The sequence below is a fragment of the Electrophorus electricus genome, chromosome 15 (assembly GCF_041902795.1).
Source record: "Electrophorus electricus isolate QZ-2024a chromosome 15, ASM4190279v1, whole genome shotgun sequence".
Classification (NCBI taxonomy): Eukaryota; Metazoa; Chordata; class Actinopteri; order Gymnotiformes; family Gymnotidae; genus Electrophorus; species Electrophorus electricus.
This window is the reverse complement of record NC_137511.1, coordinates 11462535-11478553: the sequence shown is the minus strand read 5'-3', so window position 1 is coordinate 11478553 and position 16019 is coordinate 11462535. Positions and strand designations below refer to the sequence as shown.

Genomic DNA, 16019 nt, shown 5'->3' with positions numbered 1-16019 from the left:
GTCTAAAAGGTTTATTTCCAATTGTTTGTTGGCCAGCAATGTTTATATTTCACAATGTGTCCAAGGTAGGGACGGGATTCAGAAGCAATGTACACTGTAGTGCAGTGAAGATAAATTTAGATGCAGGGCTGTAGTGTAGTGGAGAGGGAACAGGAGGGGCTTGGTAGTTGTACTCATTCAAATTTTCAAGTCCACTCTTTTCTCAATCATACTGAATGCAGCTTTATATTTTTAGTTCATTTTCATTTTCAACTTCAAAATTTTGGGGTTTTTTGCCATTTTTAAAAAATATATCTTTTCTATGTCAAACAGAAAAAAAAGAAAACTTTAGTTACTATGTCCTTGTGCATGGTAATTCTATATAAGACAAAATAAAAGTTTTAGATAAGGAATATGTAGACACAACAGTGAACTCCTGGAACCCCTGATAAGGATTACACAATTGCAATAAAGTACAAAAAATGCTAACTACCACATTTTGTTGTGGATGCAATGTTAAACATGTCACATTGAGCCCCTCTCTTTATGTGCAGCCCTATTCTGATATCTACATGTACCACAAACTGGTTCAGAAGACTGCATTCAATCTGAATCTTATAAACACATCATCACAAGGCTTCTTGCCTGCAATAAACTCATAAATAAAGTTTAATCATGGCACATATTTATTCAGAATAAAATTTATTATATTGTTCTCTGATGACTATATAGATGGTGCGTTACTTTGGTCAGAGTGATACATGACCAGAGATTATTTTGGCCCTTTGAATTGTTTGGGAGGGTATTTTTATTGGGGGGGGGGGCTGCTCTGATTGGCTAGTTGGTCCATTTTACGACCGTTTTGCTCATGCAGGATTTACATTTGAAGCAGGTGACAACAGAGGTTCATGGTATGTCAGTTCCATTGACTGAACTCTCTGTATTCAAATATGCCAAGGTAAATAGTTTTCCACTCTAAGGCAACTTTAAATAGAAACTGCAACTGTTATTTTAACAAACTACAGCTAGATCCCTGCTGTGCAACTGAACTCTAGTTATGCATATGTCACTATCTTCCTCATCCTATATTTATAACTATACTAGAATAAAGTGTGCATTTTCCCATGTTTGACCAGCAATTTAATCAATATCTGACATGTGGTGAATGTTTTGCATTAAATCCTTGTTCATCCTTATCAAGGGTACCAATACTACACCTGTCTATCTTAATGGAAAGCATTCAAAAGAATTTTATCAATACAACACTACAAAAGCAGTTAAAACATGTTAACGTAGACATACTTTATATCACTAATAGTCACAGATAAACACAAAAGCTCAAGTTTCATGCCAAATGCAACTTTGCCAGCAATGGTGGTTTACACAATACACAATAAGCAATGGAATGACCTGTGTCATTTCACCAAGACGATCAGACAGAGTGATGCTGCTCCCAAAAGCTAAAGTGGAATCTCTGAGTTCAGAGGGAGGAGGCTGTCTTCTTCTGAAATCAGTTCCCTATCCAGCATCTCACAATCAACCTTTGCCAATAAGACTGAGCCACTAGCATCAATATACTAGAAAGATTTTGTCAGGTGCATGACTTACTTTCTGCCTGGAGTCAAGTTATAAGTCCCTCCATATTTCTGCCGATTAAGGATGAGAGCAGCGATTTCTGGCACATAGCGAGCAAACATGGCCTACATGCACAAGACACAGAGAGAGACAGAGGCATGCAGGTGGGGTTTTGTAGCAGGGCAGAATAGCCACACACAATACTTACTTTCTCCCATTTACTGCACTATAGGAACCACCATATTTCTTGCGGTTTCCTATTAATTCTATGATTTCAGGGATGTAGCTGGCAAACATGGCCTGAGAAGATGACAGGAGACAGAGGAAGACACTAAAAAGTCTGAAAAGGTTTCAGCTACAGAAAAACAGAAGAAAGAAGTATAAAGTCAAATATACTAAAATGTTATATTTCTAATGGCAAAAATACAAGAGGTAAAATAAAACTTTGAATGAACATTTTGAGCAGAATGGAATATTTGGATAAAGGAAGAAGAAAAAAGCATTCATGTGTTCATAAAATCCCCCAGTTTTAGGGGATGTGGAAGAGCATTGGATGATTACCATTATGTATTTTAGGTATCTTAAGTAAAGCAGAGAAATGTCATACTACACAGAAGCAGTACACCACAAGAGCCATGTTTAGTCCAACAAACAAAGAGCTGAGTAGCTAGCACTGTCTGATTTGACACAGTTGCAAAAAAATGATACCTATTCAAAACAAACCAACAAACAAAACCTCAGCTATAATCAGTGTTGCTTATTTATAGTTCTAAAGTTTTAGCAAAGCATAAAATAAATATTTTAAGATAAAAGTACTCTTGTGATCTACTGTGATTTTCTATATTCAAACATTCTGTGGAGTGCAGACTATGACAATCAGGACCTTGTTATCATGCATCAACCCTTGATAAGGTTTCTTGGAGTTTAGTAAAGTAAAACTAGGGGTGGGACGTGTGCATATTTGATTTTCAAGTAAAAAGAAAATTTACATATTGATGGTTCCAGTTAACACAGACAAAAGGAAAAAACCATAATACATAAATTACATAAATGCATAAAACTTGAAATATTATATTTGGGAGAGCTGTTGTTGTTACCCATCACACACAGTGTAGAAAAGACAGGAAGCAGCTCTCAGGAGGTAATCACTGGGTAATCTGAATTTGGATTGGTGCTGGAACCACAAGTAGAATCTGCGACTAGCTCTAGTATTAAAGCACAGTGGCTGAGGAGGTAATTACAGTGACATGGGACTTAAAAGCAAGAAGGTCAAAAAGTTATGAGAGTTGTTTTACCAAACCACCGAGGATGAAAAACACCATGAAAACACGCCCAAGGTCCGTTTTAGCATAGATATCACCATATCCCACCGTGGACATGGTTACCATGAGCAGATATACACATTCCCAGTAGGTAAGTGACTGGGAATTTTCAAAATTTTTCCAAGGATCCCCTGAATTTTCCACCTGTAACATGAAATAAACACTTTGAACGTCTTTGAACAAAAGCAGTTATTTTTATTTGTACATATTTTGTTTGTTTTATAGTACATTAAAATAAATTGGTAAATTGCACACCATCACATGTGAATACACTATATATGTGGCTTTTCACTGGATAGTGGGTAAAATTTAATGACTTACAAAAGCTGATTAGCTGCGCTATTTTCTCTTAACTAAAATGTATGGATTATGAACTTACCAAGTGTATAAAGCCTGCACCAGTTAGCCATGTGCTTATGAAGATTGAGCACAAGTTCACCAGCTTTATGGAATTGCTGCAGAACAAAAATCATCTGGATCAGTGAATGCTCCCTAAAAATCATCTCGCAGAGAGAAGTGTTTAAATGAATATTGTAGACATGTTTTATGCCTTCACAGGTAAGGTCTCCATGGAGTTTAATGTTTGTTTTATCCAGAGAGATGGGTAGATTCCCAAATGCTTATATAAGTTTAATGAAAAGGCTACTCTATTTAATCCCACATAGCTATTTAAAACAGTTTTGAGAGTTTTTACCAGGTCATCAATATATACAGACCTACTCATATCTGTTGTGTGGGTCTACAGAAACCAAGAACACAGGATGAACAGTTAAATAATTTTTCTGATAAATACTGTGATTGCAATTTTAAGGAATATTCCACACCTAAACCTCAAAAAAACATTTTAAACATTCAGGGCAATTTTAAATGTTTTTATTTTCTACACGTTTGCATGAATATTTCTGGAAGTGTTGCATTTATCCAGCATTTACATAAATCGAGCCAGTAACTAAGGGAGCAACAGTTATTGCTAAAGGGTCAATCAACCAGTGGTGTATGAATTTGGGATACTGAAATTAGCCTACTAACTAGCTCACACCCCTCCAAGCTCACTTTAAACCCCCTTTTAAACACTACTTGCCACTAGCAAAAATGATCACATCTCTTAAGAACTAAGCCACAAGCAAACACAGCCGCACCATTCTACTTGGATATTACCTATAAGCATCCTCCAACATATATCCCTCCTCGGCTCACCAGTGACTAAAGCCGGCACCGTCAATGCCTGCTCCATGCCACCGGTTCCATTTGGATCTACCCTTTACGCCAAGAATGACAACCTAGGGCAAACACAACCATAACATCCATGATGGCATTCCTAGCGACTAAGTCCGTAACCAGCCCCATAAATAAAGATTCATAGTTTATATTTTGGGCAGGTACAGATAAGCCAAGAATGATATCTAGGAAATGTTTTTATGCCGGAAAAGATTTTTTCATTAATAAAAACTGTGCCCCAGAGAAGTTTAAAAGAGGTTATATTTGATAAATGAACATTTTACTAGCTTTGTAATTTACCTTGAACATTGTAAAAATGTTTTTAGAAATTTAGTGCTGGAATATTCCTTAAAGCTGTGATTACATTTTATAAATTAAGATCAGAGCACAAAGCATGAGTCTATACCTATACTGCTCTTATATGACAAGAAACAGAGGAAAAGATACAGCTGCTACTCATGTTCATTTTAACAGTACTATTACATAGCTATTACAATAATAGAGAAATAAAAGAAAAAAGCAATGAAAAGTAAAAAGTGTCATCTAAATCATGTTAGGAATCTTGCTAGGAATCTTGATAAACTTTAAATGTGTAATTAAAACTATTTGTCTTGCAAAAATTCCACTGTTTCCAAATTGTGATCCTGATACGAACGTGACTGAATAATAGTCCTTAGTCAAGAGGTAAAGTTTATTACATATTTTGAATGAACTGATGACTGATCCCAAAATTGTAATGGATTGCAAAGGCATTTCCAGAAATATAAAAAATTAAATTAAATTAAATTAAACTATCAATAAACATACAGCATGGTCTGTAAATGATTGCTAGAACTAAATCTACAGGTTTAACTAATAAATAAATACTGAATGGCATGCTCAGATACTGTGAAGAGGCATTTCATTAAGGAATAATTCAAGACTTGTTTATTTGCCACATGCACAGAAAAGCAAAACATGCACTCACCTAGTTTGTAAAATATTTAGAAACTGTAAGATTTCAGATATTTGTATCAGTCTTAAGGCTCTTAAAAACCGCAAACCTGCATGAAACACAGGAAGCACAAACTCAGACATCATGTAACAAAGCACAATCAACTCCCACACTGTGTAAATGAGGATGCTTATTCCAGTGCACAAGTTTAAATCCCTCAGGCACGGTGAGCAGTGATGTAGATATTTTCTTTCTGGTGGTTGGTTTTGTTGAGGTTTCTATCATCTATGAGAGCAGAAAATGTCAACAAGAGAAGATGGGACATAAGTGTTACAGCACTGACCATATACAGAATCATTTTTATTGGTAGACTGAGATAGTGGAACAGGGAGGGATGAAATTTGGAGTATACAAAAACAGGAGGTGGCCTACCAAATAGGTCAGTACCCAATGATACAAAATATAATCAGTGCCGCAGTGCCACTTTTTAAACTACTAAAACTGCCGCACAACTCAAACTACAGCCTAGCAAGACTTTATACATACACACACACAGATGTGTGAGATCACTCAGGTTCAGAACATTCTTTGAATATAGGTTCACAAAACCCAAGACCCAGTCTTTCTAGCACCTTGCTCGACCAGGTGAGCTACAGGAGTGCAAAAGCAAAATAAGTAGTAGGATAAAAAGGAAATCCAAGCAGATCAATTTCAGTAGAACAGTCCCAGTGGACCTTACTAAACAATAACAGATTGCTCATGGACTAATATAAAACCATGCAAATTCTCTATTGCTTTGTGTGTCTTTAGCAGTCACAGTGAAGGGCAGTTTTGAATTATTGATGAAATGTTTGGTGATGGGTTGATTATATATGACCTTAAACTGCTTTTTCAGAGTTCTCTTCAAATACTTAAAATATGAACAGCAAAGTGATTATAAGAGGCCATTTAAATAAGGATTACCCCATAAAACTACCTGAACCTAAAATAACAAATTTAATGAGCACAAACAATTCCTTATTACCATGTAATGAAGTACCACTGGCGCTCCTGGCCAGTTTGTGTATTTATGGTCCATATGTATATCAACATGAGGGAGAATGTACATGATACATCGTACAATGTGTTACTGTAATGGGGGTTTTAATTAATTAAAAAAAGAAAACTGAATTTTAACAATTAATATGAATCTTATTTTCAAAGGTTTCCTACATTCAAAAAAGTAAATTATGGAAGATGGAATAAGCAGACAAGCACAAATAATATTCTGAGGAAAGTGAGTCATGAGCCATAAAGGGTTTTTTTTAACTAGATTTTTTATAGCTGCTACACACTCGTTGTGTAGAGAAGCATCTGTGCAGTTATTGTAAAGGGACAGGTAACCTTCTCTGCCTTACCCCAGCAGCATATGCCAGGAATGCAGAAGGAGACAGTATGACGCAAGCCGCCCTGCTCAACCTTATTGCTGACTGGCGCATGGCCTGGTCTCACCTTCACATGGTATCCATTTTGAAAGAGCTGCATGCATGTTTTTTTTTTTCCATTTGTGAGCATTAGCAAGGGTCTGGGAGTGTGTGATTCTGTTACACCTGTTGTAAACCAGGATCTTTGTGAGGCAAGGGTTTCTTTGCTATACTGATCTTTGCCCCTCTGCAGCAGAGAACACTCTTCCAGAAAAAGGTCCAGCTGGTGTGCGAACTGATTTGAAGTCTAAGCATTGCTGAAACCCTCACGGCACATCTGGAGCAGTGGGGGTTTGATCTGCATTCTGATTACGGCTCAGTCATGCATCGTGAGTTTAAAACAAACCCTCTTCCATCAGGATATTACAGCATGAGCTTCTTTAGGAGCTGAAGTCTGCAGTCATATAAAAGCCTGTTTCACCAACAGCACAGCACCCTACTCATCTGAGTTACACAAGGGTATTCTGGAGTCCTTGCTGTGATATGGACAAAATAATAATAATTATTATTATAATAATAATGTTCAACAAAATCCCAAGGTGCCTCACATACAGAAAAACAGATTAACATCAAGAAAGTATTTTTAATTGAAAAGAAGATGCCCAAAGTAAAGTATGCTTTTCCTGTTTCATCATACTCAGAGTTCACCCACACCTACGAGGCCCCACTCTCAAAAACAGCACAAGATTATACCTCACCAACACCTACAAAGCTCTGCACAAGCTGGGTACTCTTAGAGTGTGCTTGCAGTCATAGTCCATTTTAGCTCAGGCAGCATCCAGTTACTAAGAATCTGTCTCCACTGACACACACTGGGCCAAAGCAGCAATGGACTGTAGAATGCAGGGCTGACTGGGGATCAGGCATTCATATCTGAGCTACTTTTCAACTTATTTTACATTTTGATTAAATAAATAAATAGCTTATAAGCTTTTGCGAACATAAATAATCTGTTTCGTAAAACTTTGGGTATACTTTGTTTTTACAATGGGTACACTGCTTTGTTGTTATTAAAGTGCACTATAAAGTTTCTCAAGCAGGGTCCATATAAAAAGGGTTAGATAGTCTTACGTCATGTCCTGTACTTAGCTCTCCTGTCAGAATTGCTCAGACCAGGAACAGAGAGAACAGATGCAACTGTGATGACATCAACACTGGATGATGCCCATGAAGGGACATGGTGAGCACATTCTGTGACATATCATCAGGTTTGACTGACCAGGAAGGGCAGGGAATTTACTGCAAATCCCCTCCACATTACACAAAGGCTCACCTCAATGAGATATAAACAAACACACATGTAATGGATGGGTTTCTATTTGAGACACTCTAAGGACTCATAAAAAACCTACACAAACATTAGCCTCATAAAACATCTACACAAACATTAATCAGCATTTAATCAGACATTATGACATTGGTTTGTCGTTCAGATCAACTGATAGTTAGAGTCCTCAGATACTTCTAATGCATTCAAAAGCACTCAATACAAAGAAGGCTGATTATTACAAAATGTGCATGCATGCACACGTGCAATCACACACACACATGTTAGACTCCGCCTGCTGCGGAATAAGCCCATTTACTGTGATTTACACACACACACACACACACACACACACACACACACACACACACAGAGAGAAGTAAGGGAAGGCAAAGATGGTCTCTCCAAGTTCAATATAAATTGATAAATCAGCTTGTCAAAGGTATAACAATAAATTACATAATTGTATCAGTAACAAATAACATGCAAGTTTCATAGTAGAACTTTCATCCACCATGCTTAACCAGATTAATCTCAGTATACTGTCAAAATAAAAAACTCAAACTCAAAAACAAGAGTGACTGGATTTCTACAAATAAGACCATAAATCTATGTGCCAAGTCATCCAAAAAAGAAGGAGCAAGTTCAAAGATCTTTATTTAAGCTGCCATAACTGGGACATCCAGTAGGTGGTGATTGAAGCTAGCATTTCCTGGATACTGAGCTACTCTGAATACCACTTACTCATATATATTCAACCACTATAAGCAAGGATGCTGAACCAGAAACAGTCCTGTATGATAAACAGTTATGCATTTTGTAATGAATGAAAGTTTGTGGGGCTAACAAGTCTGATCCTGAGCCAGTGTTAAGATGCTCTGAGTTCATAAATTCTCATGATCAGCACTTACCCAGCCAACTCCTGTTCAGGTACACAGATACAAATACTGGTGGCACAGTGAAGAAGTCCACAATTGAATTCACCTCCAGCCAGAACCATAGCTTATCATTAGCTGCAATGAACTAAACAGAGAGAGAGACACAGAGCAGTGTGTGTGTGTCATATAAGTTCATTTCATCAAGACAAGTTCATTTCATACTAAAATTATAACAGCTCCTTAACATAAAATTATCCTTGATATTAAAATATATTGATATATTTATATGTATAATATCTATATGTGCCAAATACAAAGTTGTATGTGAAAGGGCATAAATGAAAAAACTGAAAAGTGGCTATAATCATGTAAAACATCTATTACTTTGTATCCAACACATATTAGATCATACAAATCTCATAGGATCTTTTACTGAGCTTTAATGTTTAATGTCATGGCTCCTTACACGTAGACCGAAGTACAGCAGGAAGAAGATGTTGAACACCATGTCAACTTGCAGGCTGAAGTCCTTGCTGAAGTCCTGGCAGGATTCTATAGGACTGTGCAAACAGCAACGCATTATTCAAAATGTAGATATTCACATTTCAGTGGAATCACCAGCCAACAACATGCTAGCTATTAACCTCTGAGGCAGAAACCATATTTTTGAAGGGAGAATGTGAAAACTGGAAAAGAGAATGTATTCATTCATTAGTTGGAAAATCGTAAATCATGCAACTGAATCAGGCAATATTTCCTTAAATGACTGCTTCCCAAACACAAACTGAAAAACCTGTACAAAAACAAAACAAACAAACAAAAACTGTAAAATGGCACATTGGAAAAGATCACTTGTATAACTGCTTATTTATTGGTCTCACAGAGAAAAAACAGATGCATTTGGCACACAACCATTATCACCAGGCTGCTAAACAGTCCTTTAAATTGAAGATATAAAGAAATTTCTACAAATTAAATAAATTAAAGAAAAATCAAATGACAGAAAAATTGTAAGAAAAATCTTGGCATTCATGCCAAGATGTTTTGGGGGTTTTTTCCATTTGTTAAAATGTCTTTAATTTGTAGACTATTTCTTCAATTTGTAGAATTTGAAGTTTCTTTTGTTGGTGATTGGTTATGATGTCAGTTGAAGTGAGTATGGTCTTGCAATTAACACCATTTAGTGGCCTGGTGAGGTTATCTACATAGTGAAGAGGCATGTGCTTAAATGAGTCTGTGTTTTCTCGATGAGACCCATAAATAAGACGCAATTATATGAGTGCTGACTACATTTTATATGTAATATAAATTATTTTATATTCAGCACAATTTATATTTGTTTGTAACAGACGGTAATTTATTATATATTGTTAAACCTCACTGTATGTTTAATTCCCAACTCTGTATCAAAACACAGCAGGAAATACCATATGACCTGCAAAAAAAGAAGTCACCATTAAAACCTCGTCACATTAATTGCTAAAAAAGCGGTTCACCAATAAGGTTGCTAATTAGTGATAAAAGGGGTGAGAGGGATGGACCAACATTAGGTGAAAGGTTAAGAGCATGCACTTTCATAGTCCTACATGCCTCCTGGCAACCATTGAAACAGCAGGGCAAAAAAATTAAATCTTCATACTTACCAAGACAGAAAATGCAAAACTCTTCTGTAGTAATTTGTAACCATCAAATATTTTTAAACAAAAAACACCCACTAAGCACTAAAACATTTACAGTAACAAACATGCATCATCGCCTTTGCCAAGAGAAACCAAAAGAAATATACCTAGGTTGGAATTACCATGGCACTCTGGGACGCTGTACATAAGAAACAACAAACAAAAAACCAGTTCACTGACTGAATTGTACTGCAGTCAAAGTTTGGTTTTGGGCTAGTGACTGATGGGTCTTGTGAAAAGGACACCCAGCCTTGCTTGACACACTACTAATTCCAACAGAAACATATCTAGTGAGGGTTGCTCTTCTTTTCAGCCTCCAATAAACAATGGTTGCCTGACTGGCCTGTGTTCTCCTAGCCAGTCACTCCTCTCTGTTTTACAGCAGAGTTGGCAAAACTCCAGCAGTAGTGTCCAAGTATATCCTTCTCCCCTCAAAACTTGTCAGATCCCAAGTCATTAACAAACAACTGTACTAACGTGAGGACAAGCTCATGTCCTGCACTAATCCCTACACCAGCAGAGCCCCAAGGGTTCGCATGGACCCCGAGCCAGCTCCCCAAGCCAGACCCCTCGGTCAATACAGTGGAAGAGTGAAGTTCCAGCTTCCACTGTACCTACAATAGCAATGACACTGCAAAGGACTTCCCCACAGTTAAAAGCAGGTGTGCATTACACAGAGACTATCCCGCATTAAGTGAAGCCAAGCCAGTCACAAAAGACATCCTTCATAAATAATGAACACAGCCTAAAAAGTATGGTCACAGTCATTTCAGACAGCACCCACACATTGCCAGCCCTTTAGACTATAAAAACGCATTGTCCGCACTTGAGTGGCAGTTGGCACTCGGGCTCTGTGGATCTGGCTGTTCTAAACAAAGCCAGGTGTTCTCTTCTGAGCAACAGACACACACTACGTTCAGTCATTACAAAGACAAAGATGCAAAACACCCAGTGACATGAAAGACCCAGCTATACAGCCTGGCTGCCTGCTCTATTACCACCCAGTTCAATCAGGGAGGTTTAATTATTTGATTCTCTCAGTCGATTAGGTTTCTGATTTTAATGAAGAGGAAGTAAAGGCAGGGGGTTTCATCATTCTTTGGACCTAAATAAGGGGTATGGGGGGCCAATAAGAAGTGGAAGTGGCACAGCAGGGCCTAACGATGATAGTGAAAATAATTCATCTTAATCAGCTCAGTATAAAATGTCTAATATAGTTTATTAGTGCAACATGCGAATGTATGCAGTAAAACTCTATTTGAAAGATACTGTGAAACAGTTTGCTAACAGAACATGCATTCTTTCTTTTCAGTATAATAAGCAGCTTTCAGTGGTTCAGACCTTTTTACATTGAAAACCCTGCTGTTAGCATCCCTAAGGCAGCAGGTGTGTCCTCTGTTCGTCAGAGGTGGAGTCAGCATCATGCCCTTATCTGCCCCATCACTCTCTGCTCTGAGAAGGACCAAGAGAGCAGGCCTGGGTGAACTCTGGTGGCTTGCTTTCCCTTTACTCTACACCACTCTGAGGCCATTCTGTCCAGTTCTACACTGGATTTGAAGAGAGGGGGAGATATTTTCTTGCTCACTTGTTCATTTGGAGACAGGTGGCGGTTGTGCGCAGAGAATTATGGTAGTGAGCGTGTTGTGAACCAAGCATACAGAGCTCGAAATCTTCTCAAATTTATGCAAATTAGATTTTTTTTTTTTTTTTTTTTTGCTGGACTGCAGCCAATAAGCACAGCATGGGCTATATTGTCATGTCACATCAAGCTGCAAACTGATCAGGAATACAAAGATGTATTAGAAGAAGGTGTTTGATGAAGTTTGTGCTCCTGGACTGATAAATTTGTTTGTGTTTCAGTGACATGCCCCCAAAGTGGCCAGCAGGAGGCAAAACAAGAATTTCACTTCACCACAATGCAAATGTACTGTAAGGATGGCTGGGAGAACACATGAGAGTAGCTAAAGAAAGAGGCTAGTGCCAGACCTCTATGAAAGGCCACAAACACCTCTCTGCTGTGGGACAGTGGTGGGAGATCACTTTTTCCCTGGAAATCTGATGCCTCCTGTGTGGATTCTACAGGGCTGTAAGAGGAATTGGACAATCAGCAGCTACTGAGCAGAGGTCTTGTATCGGCATGTATCTACATTAATTGTGGCTTTAGGTTGTTTATAATAGTGTTTGTATTCTTTTTATTTGGTCATTGTTCTGTGTTTAACACTCATATGTACAGTGCATCCAGAAAGTATTCACAATGCTTCACTTTTTCCACATTTTGTTATGTTACAGCCTTATCCAAAATTGATTAAATTCATTTTTCCCCCCTCAAAATTCTACACGCAATACCCCATAATTACAAAGTGAAAAAAAGTTTGTTTGGAATTTTTGCAAAATTTATGGAAGATGAACCTTCGCCCCAGTCTGAAGTCCAGAGCGCTCTGGAGCAGGTTTTCAAGGATGTCTCTCTACATTGTTGCATTCATCTTTCCCTCAACAGTGACTAGTCTCCCAGTTACTGCTGAAGAAAAACAACCCCACAGCATGATGCTGCCACTACCATGCTTCACTGTAGGGATGGAATTGGCCAGCTGATGAGCCACTGTGCTCATTGGGACCTTCAATGCTGCAGAAAGTTTTCTGTACCCTTTCCCCAATCTGTGCCTCAATACAATTCTGTCTCGGAGGTCTACAGACAATTCCTTGGACTTCATGTCTTGGTTTGTGCTCTGACATGTACTATCAACTTTGGGACCTTATATAGACAGGTGTGTGCCTTTCCAAATCATGTCCAATCAACTGGATTTACCACAGGTGGACTGCAATCAAGTCGAAAAAACTGAAGGATGATCAGTGGAAACAGAATGCTCAATTTTGAGGCTGTGATTACTTACGTACATGTGTTTTGTTGTTTTTTTTTTAATTTTTAATAAATTTGCAAAAATTCCAAACAAACTTTTTTCACTTTGTAATTATGGGGTACTGTGTGTAGAATTTTGAGTGAAAAATGGATTTAATCAATTTTGGAATAAGGCTGAAACATAAAATGTGGAAAAAGTGAAGCACTGTGAACACTTTCCGGATGCACTTTACATGAGCCTGGTTTTTATAGTGTTTACTGTCAAATTAAGTTGGACATGATAAATGCCTTCCTTATAGATTGAGACAATTTGAGTTAATCGAATTAATTTTTGCTCACGTTTTCACTATATTTATACGCATATGTATAATGAGCTTGCATTAAATTTAAGTGAATTGACTGTAGTAAACAGTGGAGAGACCAGGCAAAGAGCCAATACCAGAAAGTGGAACGTACACTTGCCTGGACTAGCTCTTTTGGATGAGCTCTGTTGGATGAGCAGCTATTGCTCTGGCAGGTGAGCTCTAGTACTGCAGGGAACACAAGCACTTCAATATATTACACCAGGCCTGAGCAGAGTCTTGTCATGGTGCTTTGATAGAGGATGAGCCAAAACCGAGTGCCCTCTGTAATTAAGAGAGATATAATGCAACTAATACCCCACTGAAGACTCGGGTCAGAGGGAGGCCAGAGGAAAGGGCTTGGTGGTGAACAGAGAAAAAGCATTCGGTACTACACTGCAAGAGACCCACTCAGTAATCAATATTACCTATGACATAGGTATATATTTTTGTGCTCATAACCTTTAGGATTTAGAAGTTGGTTATATTTTCTGCTTCTTATGATCCAGGCAATCCAAAATGTAGTGATGTTATGGTCTGGGCTCTGAGGTGGTCACCTATTTTTCTAAGAAATCATCTTAATTTGATAAGTAGGTCTTAATCTTCTTAGCCGTGAGCTAGGAATTTTTACCTTGCTGTAGAATGTTGCTCACAATTAAATGTTTTAGAGATGTATATACCACATTCTATTACTTCCAGAACTTAGAAGTTCATAAAAATCTAGTCCACACCTCAGTTTTGCCCTTATATTTATTTTATTCTTTTGTCCTCTTTTGATGAGGCAGCTTTCACAGCCTCATATGCAGACAGACCCACTTCAAATCTTGGTCTTTGTTACAGTGAAAGATTATACACACACAACTGAGCTTTTTCACATTTGAAGCAAGAGTGGATCTTGATTCTTTCTTGTATCTTAAAACTCTATGAATGGAGCTAGTGGCAGGCAAAATAAAAATATATCGGCTCAGGCTAGTGTATCTGGGAAATCAGCCTGTAGGGTGCATGATAAATAACAATACATAGCTTTGTCAATGTGTAAAAAAGAAAAAAATGAAAAAAGAAAAAAAAACTTTTTGTGTTATGGCTGTTGGGATGTAACTGCTGTACATTAAAAAGAAAACAAAATAATTACTGATAGATTTTACTTTATATTTAGTTGTGGATGCTTTTTTAAAGTTTTCTGTTAAAAATGCATGCACCAAAATGTAACAATTTGTGTAAATGTAACAAACAACCCATTTTTGAATGGAAAGTCAAGAAATGAAAGGAAGGGAGGTTTTTGACTCGGTTTGTGTGAGACATTAAAGTAGCTGAGTGAAGTAGCTCAGTAAAGTAGTTGGCCCTGGCATAAGAAAGAAAGGAAGGTACAGAGGTTAAGAGAATAAGGGAAGGGTTAGGAGGAGAAGGGAGGTGTTAGGAGGGGAGGAGTTAGGAGAGGAGGGGAGCTAAGAGGAGAGGTGAGGGGTTTGGAGAGCAAGGGAAGGGATTAGGAGGGGAGCATTTAGGAGAGTTGGGGAGGGGTTTGGAAGGGACAGATTAGGAGAGGAAGATAAGGGGTTAGGATGGGGGGGTTAAGAGGAAAGGGGAGGGGTTAGGAGAGGAAAGGTTTCACTTCCACAGTAGTCTCAAACTACTGTGGGAAAGTTAAAAGGACAAAGGGGGTGGGGTGTTTGGAGAAGGAGCCAGACTGGCAGTGAGTGTTGGCTTGCTTTCCTTCTGCTGCTCTCCCTGATGCTGGTTTCTTTCAAACAGGAAAGGAGCCTTTTCCTCTTCCTAATCACTGTGTTACTCAACAAGCACTTCTGAGTCACCAGCCACCACAACTCTACATCAATTGATATATCCACTGTTATACCTCCCAGCAACAACTTTATAGTCAATAGCAAGACCTAATGCCCCAACCGTCAGCATTAAAGACAAAAGCAGGACCTACTGCCCTGCCACACACCAAATACTGCATCTCTCCCCTCCATCATGGACATTTACAACACAAGCTGCCTCTGCTAAGATACCAGCATTGTGGATGATTCCACACACCCTTCACCCAAACTCTCTCTTACCATCTGGGAAGAGGTACTGAAGCATTCAGCCCCTTACAGCCAATAGTTTCTTCCCTCATGCCAGACTCCTCATCTCCCAGTGACTCCTCAACTCCCACTGACTGACAAAATTCAATGTAACAATATTGCGTTTATATATTAGTGCATGAGTGTTTTATATGTATTGTGTACACTTATGTTCTTCTTTTGTGTTGTAGTTACCTTGGTCTTAGAGGAACCTTATTTCATTTCATTATATATTTGTATATAGCTGACATGACAATAAAAAGCCTCTTGACTTTACTTTTGCATGAGTGCCAGTAGACCCAGTGCTGGGGGGCCCAATACATTGATCAGGATTGACAATAGGAATGTCCATATTCATAGCTCGCACCTCGCACAAATGAGAATGATGCAAAGACAACTATCTCTCTCTCTCTCTCGCACACACACACACACACACACAC

General features: G+C 38.2%; 1 pseudogene across 1 annotated transcript in view; it reads right to left on the bottom strand.

Moving 5' to 3' along the window:
* The window catches only part of LOC113589032 (calcium-activated potassium channel subunit alpha-1a-like), an 87749-nt pseudogene that overhangs the window by 28223 nt on the left and 43507 nt on the right, over positions 1 to 16019 (bottom strand). The window contains exons 4-9 of the transcript XR_014117179.1: positions 9103 to 9196; positions 8670 to 8781; positions 5062 to 5137; positions 3256 to 3331; positions 2850 to 3020; positions 1763 to 1854 (exon numbers count right to left, since the gene is read on the bottom strand). The product of XR_014117179.1 is annotated as a calcium-activated potassium channel subunit alpha-1a-like (transcript). The remainder of the gene's footprint in view (positions 1 to 1762; positions 1855 to 2849; positions 3021 to 3255; positions 3332 to 5061; positions 5138 to 8669; positions 8782 to 9102; positions 9197 to 16019) is intronic.